Below are 7500 nucleotides of genomic sequence, written 5' to 3' on the forward strand. Positions count from 1 at the left end.
AGCCTGAATATCTACAATGCTAGAAATAACCACACTACTTAGATAGAAACAAACTGCAGATATGTTTTTCACAGCTGAAAAGCAGCAGTGAGCTTTTAAATGAAAGTTTTAGACAGATAAAAGGAGCCTCTAGAGAAAACTTTTAACTGAAAACAGGTTATATGACACTCGTTTTGACCGGAGATCAGAATCAAACTACCCAAAAAGATGCTTCACAAAAGTGGACAATTTCCAGTTAATACGTCACACATAGTGAAACTAGCTAGAAAAGTATGCAGTAGACAAAGTGCTATAAATAACTAGAAAAAATAAGCAAAGTAAATGATACTTAATGTTATATATTTTAGATCCGAGTTTGCTCAGTGTCCTTCTTTGATTAGCTCAGTGTGAAATGGCAGAAACACTCACAAACTTAACTTCTTAAGTAACAGAAAGTTGAAACCTGTGACAACTTTAAAAAACAAGCTCAAAAGAGCAAATGAGGTGCTTAGTCTAAGCTGTAGTCCAGGTGACCCCAGTCAGCCAATGACCTTAAACAATCCTCTCTCACTGAAATGCCTAATGGCTTTGGCTAAACCAAGATGTCCTTCAGCATGTGTTCAGGCACACAGCCTCCACAAACACTAGGTCCAAACACAAGCTTGAATATCCACAATGATACAAATATCCACACTACTTAGGTAGAATCAAACTGCAGAAATGTTTCTCTCAGCAGAAAAGCAGCAGTGAGCCTTTAAATGAAAGTTTTAGACAGATAAAGGAACCTCTAGAGAAAGCTTTTATCGGAAAACAGGTTATATGACACTCTTTTTGACAGGAGATCAGAATCAAACTACCCAAACAGATGCTTCACAAAAGTGGACAATTTCCAGTTAATACATCACACACAGTGAAACTAGCTAGAAAAGTATGCAGTAGACAAAGTGCTATAAATAACTCAAAAAAATAAGCAAAGTAAATGATACTTAATGTTATATATTTTAGATCCGAGTTTGCTCAGTGTCCTTCCTTCAATTAGCTCAGTGTGAAATGGCAGAAACACTCACAAACTTAACTTCTTAGGTAACAGAAAATTGAAACCTGTGACAACTTTAAAAAAAAGCTCAAAAGAGCTGTAGTCCAGGTGACCCCAGTCAGCCAATGACCTTAAACAATCCTCTCTCACTGAAATGCCTAATGGCTTTGGCTATACCAAGATGTCCTTCAACATGTGCTCAGACACACAGCCTCCACAAACACTAGGCCCAAACAGAAGCCTGAATATCCACAATGCTACAAATAATCACACTACTTAGGTAGAATCAAACTGCAGAAATGCTTCTCTCAGCAGAAAAGCAGCAGTGAGCCTTTAAATGAAAGTTTTAAACAGATAAGGGAGCCTCGAGAGAAAGCTTTTAATTGCAAAAAAGTTATGTAACACTCTCCTTGGCAGAAGATCAGAATCAAACAGCCCAAACAGATGCTTAATAAAAGTGGACAATTTCCAGTTAATACCTCACACACCGTGAAACTAGCTAGAAAAGTATGCAGTAGACAAAGTGCTATAAATAACTCAAAAAATAAGCAAAAAAAAAAAAACAGGATAGTTAATGTTATATATTATAGATCCGAGTTTGCTCAGTGTCCTTCCTTCGATTAGCTCAGTGTGAAATAGCAGAAACACTCACAAACTTAACTTCTTAGGTAACAGAAAGTTGAGACAACTTTAAAAAAAAGCTCAAAACAACCAACGAGGTGCTTTCTTTAAGCAGTAGTCCAGGTGACCCCAGTCAGCTAATGACCTTAAAACATCCTCTCTCACTGAAATGCCTAATGGCTTTGGCTAAACCAAGATGTCCTTCAACATGTGCTCAGAAACACAGCCTCCACAAACACTAGGCCCAAACACAAACCTGAATATCCACAATGCTACAAATGTCCACACTACTTAGGTAGGAACAAACTGCAGAAATATTTCTCACACCAGAAAAGCAGCAGTGAGCATTTAAATGAACATTTTAAGCAGATAAACGAGCCTCGACTGAAAGTTTTTAACTGCAAACAAGTTATATGACACTCTCTTTGGCAGGAGATCAGAATCAAACAACCCAAACAGATGCTTAATAAAAGTGGATAATTTCCAGTTTATACCTTAGTATAGAAAGTGCTATAAATAATTCGAAAAAATAAGCAAAAAAAAAAAAAAAAAACAGGATACTTAATGTTATATATTATAGATCCAAGTTTGCTCAGTATCCTTTCCTCAATTAGCTCAGTGTGAAATACCAGAAACACTCACAAACTTAACTTCCTAGGTAATAGAAAGTTGAAACCTGAGACAACTTTAAAAAAAACTCAAAAGAACCAATAAGGTGCTTTCTCTAAGCTGTAGTCCAGGTGGCCCCAGTCAGCCAATGAACAATCCTCTCTCACTGAAATGCCTTATGGCTTTGGCTAAACCAAGATGTCCTTCAACATGTGCTCATACACACAGCCTCCACAAACACTAAGACCAAACACAAGCTTGAATATGGCCAATGCTAAAAATATCCACACTAAACACGTAAAAACAAACTGCAGAAATGTTTCTCACAGCAGAAAAGCAGCAGTGAGCCTTTAAATGAAAGCTTTAAACAGATAAAGGTGCCTCTAAAGAAATCTTTTAACTGCAAACAAGTTATATAACACTCTCCTTGGCAGAAGATCACAATCAAACAACTCAAACAGATGCTTAATAAAAGTGGAAAATTTCCAGTTAATACCTCACACACAGTGAAACTAGCTAGACAAGTATGCAGTAGACAAAGTGCCATAAACAACTTGAAAAAATAAGCAAAAGAACAGGATAGTTAATGTCATATATTATAGATCCGAGTTTGCTCAGTGTCCTTCCTTCGATTAGCTCAGTGAAATGGCAGAAACACTCACAAACTTAACTTCTTAGGTAACAGAAAGTTGAAACCTGAGACAACTTTAAAACAAGTTGAAAAGAATCAATGAGGTGCTTACTCTAAGCTGTAGTCCAGGTGACCACAGTCACCCAATGACATTAAACAATCCTCTCTCACTGAAATGCCTAATGGTTTTGGCTAAACCAAGATGTCCTTCAACATATGCTCAGACACACAGCCTCCACAAACACTAGGCCCAAACACAAGCTTGAATATGGACAATGCTAAAAATATCCACACTAAATAGGTAAAAACAAACTACAGAAATGTTTCTCACAGCAGAAAAGCAGCAGTGAGCCATTAAATGAAAGTTTTAAACAGATAAAGGTGCCTCTAAAGAACGCTTTTAACTGCAAACAAGTTATATAATACTCTCCTTGGCAGGAGATCAGAATCAAACAACCCAAACAGATGCTTAATAAAATTGGACACTTTCCAGTTAATACCTCACACACTGTGAAACTAGATAGAAAAATATGCAATATACAAAGTGCTATAACTATTTCAAAAAAATAAGCAAAAAAACACGATACTTAATGTTATATATTATAGATCTGAGTTTGCTCAGTGTCCTTTCTTCGATTACCTCAGTGTGAAATGGCAGAAACACTCACAAACTTAACTTCTTAGGTAACAGAAAGTTGAAACCTGAGACAACCTTTACAAAAAGCTCAGAAAAACCAATGAGGTGCTTACTCTAAGCTGTAGTCCAGGTCACCCCAGTCAGCCAATGACCTTAAACAATCCACTCTCACTGAAATGCCTAATGGCTTTGGCTAAACCAAGATGTCATTCAACATGTGCTCAGACACACAGCCTCCACAAGCACTAGGCCCAAACACAATCCTGAATATCCACAATGCTACTAATATCCACACTACTTAAGAAGAAACAAACTGCAGAAATGTTTCTCACAGCAGAAAAGCAGCAGTGATCCTTTAAATGAAAGTTTTAAGCAGATAAAGGAGCCTCTAGCAAAAGCTTTTAACTGCAAACAAATTATATAACACTCTCCTTAGCAGGAGATCAGAATCAAACAACCCAAACAGATGTTTATTTAAAGTGGACAATTTCCAGTTAATACCTCACACACAGTGAAACCCGCTAGAAAAGTATGCAGTAGACAAAGTGCTATAAATAACTTGAAAAAATAAGCAAAAAAAAGGATACTTAATGTTATATATTAGAGATCCAAGTTTGCTCAGTGTCCTTCCTTTGATTAGCTCAGTGTGAAATGGCAGAAACACTCACAAACTTAACTTCTTAGGTAACAGAAATTTGAAACCTGAGACAACTTTAGAAAAAGCTGAAAAGAACCAGTGAGGTGCTTACTCTAAGCTGTAGTCCAGGTGACCCCAGTCACCCAATGACATTAAACAATCCTCTCTCACTGAAATGCCTAATGGCTTTGGCTAAACCAAGATGTCCTTCAACATGTGCTCAGGCACACAGCCTCCACAAGCATTAGGCCCATACACAATGCTGAATATCCACAATGCTACAAATATCCACACTACTTAAGTAGAAACAAACTGCAGTAATGTTTCTCACAGCAGAAAAGCAGCATTGAGCCTTTAAATGAAAGTTTTAAACAGATAAAGGAGCCTCTAGTGAAAGCTTTTAACTGCTAACAAGTTATATAACACTCTCCTTGGCAGGAGATCACAATCAAACAACCCAAAAATATGCTTAATAAAAGTGGACAATTTCCAGTTAATACCTCACACACAGTGAAACTAGCTAGAAAAATATGCAGTAGACAAAGTGCTATAAATAACTTGAAAAAATAAGCAAAAAAACATGATAGTTAATGTTATATATTATAGATCCGAGTTTGCTCAGTGTCCTTCCTTTGATTAGCTCAGTGTGAAATGGCAGAACCACTCACAAACCTAACTTCTTAGGAAACAGAAAGTTGAAACTTGAGAAAACTTTAAAAAAAGCTCAGAAGAATAAATGAGTTGCTTACTCTAAGCTGTAGTCCAGGTAACCCCAGTCAGCCAGTGACCTTAAACAATCCTCTCTCACTGAATTGCCTAATGGCTTTGGCTAAACCAAGATGTCCATCAACATGTGCTCAGACACATAGCCTCCACAAACACTAGGCCCAAACACAAGCCTGCATATGGACAATCCTACAAATATCCACAGTACTTAGGTAGAAACAAACTACAGAAGTGTTTCTCACAGCAGAAAAGCAGTGGTGAGCTTTTATATGAAAGTTTTAAACATATAAAGGAGCCTCTAGAGAAAGCTTTTAACTGCAAACAATTTATATGGCACTCTCCTTGGCAGGTGATCAGAATCAATCAACCCAAACAGATGCTTAATAAAAGTGGACAATGTCCCGTTAATACCTCACACACAGTGAAACTAGCTAGAAAAGTATGCAGTAGACAAAGTGCTATAAATAACTCGAACAAACTGGAAAAAACAGGATTCTTAATATTATATATTATAGATCCGAGTTTGCTCAGTGTCCTTTATTTGATTAGCTCTCTGTGAAATGGCAGAAACACTCACAAACTTAACTTCTTAGGTAACAGAAAGTTGAAACCTGAGGCAACTTTATAAAAAAGCTCAAAAGAACAAATTAGGTGCTTACTCTAAGCTGTAGTCCAGGTGACCGCAGTCAGCCAATGACCTTAAAGAATCCTCTCTCACTGAAATGCCTAATGGTTTTGGCTAAACCAAGATGTCCTTCAACATGTCCTCAGACACACAGCCTCTACAAACACTAGGCCCAAACACAAGCCTAAAAATATACAATGCTACAAATATCTACACTACCTATGAAGAAACAAACTGCAGAGATGTTTCTCAGAGCAGAAAAGCAACAGTCACCATTTAAATGAAAGTTTTAGACAGATAAAGGAGCCTCTAGAGAAAGCTTTTAACTGCAAACAAGTTATATGACACCCTCTTTGGCAGGAGTTCAGAATCAAACGTCCCAAACAGATGCTTAATAAAAGTGGACAATTTCCAGTTAATACCTCACACACAGTGAAACTAGCTAGAAAAGTATGCAGTAGACAAAGTGCTATAAATAACTTGATAAAATGAGCAAAAGAACAGGATACTCAATGTTATATATTTTAGATCCAAGTTTGTTGTGTCCTTCCTTTGATTAGCTCAGTGTGAAATGGCAGAATCACTCACAAACTTAACTTCTTAGGTAACAGAAATTTGAAACCTGAGACAACTTTAAAAAAAAAGCTCAAAAGAATAAATGAGTTGCTTACTCTAAGCTCTAAGCCAGGTAACCCCAGTCATCCAATGGCCTTAAAAAATCCTCTTTCACTGAAATGCCTTTTGGCTTTGGCTAAACCAAGATGTCCTTCCACATGTGCTCAGACACACAGCCTCCGCAAACACTAGGCCCAAATTCAAGCCAGAATATCCACAATGCTACAAATATCCACACTACTTAGATAGAAACAAACTGTAGATATGTTTTTAACAGCAGAAAAGCAGCAGTGAGCTTTTAAATTAAAGTTTTAAACCGATAAAGGAGCCTCTAGAGTAAGCTTTTAACTGAAAACAAGTTATATGGCACTCTCTTTGGCAGGAGATCAGAATTTAACAACCCAAACAGATGCTTCACAAAAGTGGAGAATTTCCAGTGAATACGTCACACACAGTGAAACTAGCTAGAAAAGCATGCAGTAGACAAAGTGCTATAAATAACTCGAAAAAATAAGCAAAAAAATGATACTTAATGTTATATATTTTAGATCCGAGTTTGCTCAGTGTCCTTCCTTCGATTATCTCAGTGTGAAATGGCAGAAACACTCACAAACTTAACTTCTTAGGTAACAGAAAGTTGAAACCTGAGACAACTTTAAAAAAAGCTCAAAACAACCAATGAGGTGCTTTCTCTAAGCTGTAGTCCAGGTGACCCCAGTCAGCCAATGACCTTAAACAATCCTCTCTCACTGAAATGTTTAATGGCTTTGGCCAAATCAAGATGTCCTTCAACATGTGCTCAGACACACAGCCTCCACAAACACTAGGCCCAAACACAAGCCTGAATATCCACAATGCTACAAATATCCACACTACTTAGGTAGGAACAAACTGAAAAAATGTTTCTCACAGCAGAAAAGCAGCAGTGAACCTTTAAATAAAAGTTTTAAATAGATAAAGGAGCCTGTAGAGAAAGCTTTTAACTGAAAACAAGTTATATGACACTCTCCTTGGAAGGAGATCAAACAACCCAGGTACATGCTTAATAAAAGTGGACAGTTTCCAGTTAATACCTCACATACAGTGAAACTAGCTAGGAAAGTATGCAGTAGACAAAGTGCTATAAATAACTCAAAAAAAATAAGCAAAAAAAACAGGATACTTAATGTTATATATTAAAATTCCGAGTTTGCACAGTGTCCTTCCTTCGATTAGCTCAGTGTGAAATGGCTTTCCCAGTTTATGATGGGGTAATTGAAGTCAACCAGTATGAGAATGTTAAGTTGGACATTAATATTCTCCAGGGTATTTGGGGTCATGGAGTGTGAGTCATGGGATATGTTTGGGGACCTATAGCAGGCTACAGCCTGAACCACTGTCTTAC

The sequence above is a fragment of the Protopterus annectens genome, chromosome 2.part1 (genome assembly GCF_019279795.1).
Source record: "Protopterus annectens isolate FY-2018-M chromosome 2.part1, PAN1.0, whole genome shotgun sequence".
NCBI classification, from domain to species: Eukaryota; Metazoa; Chordata; order Ceratodontiformes; family Protopteridae; genus Protopterus; species Protopterus annectens.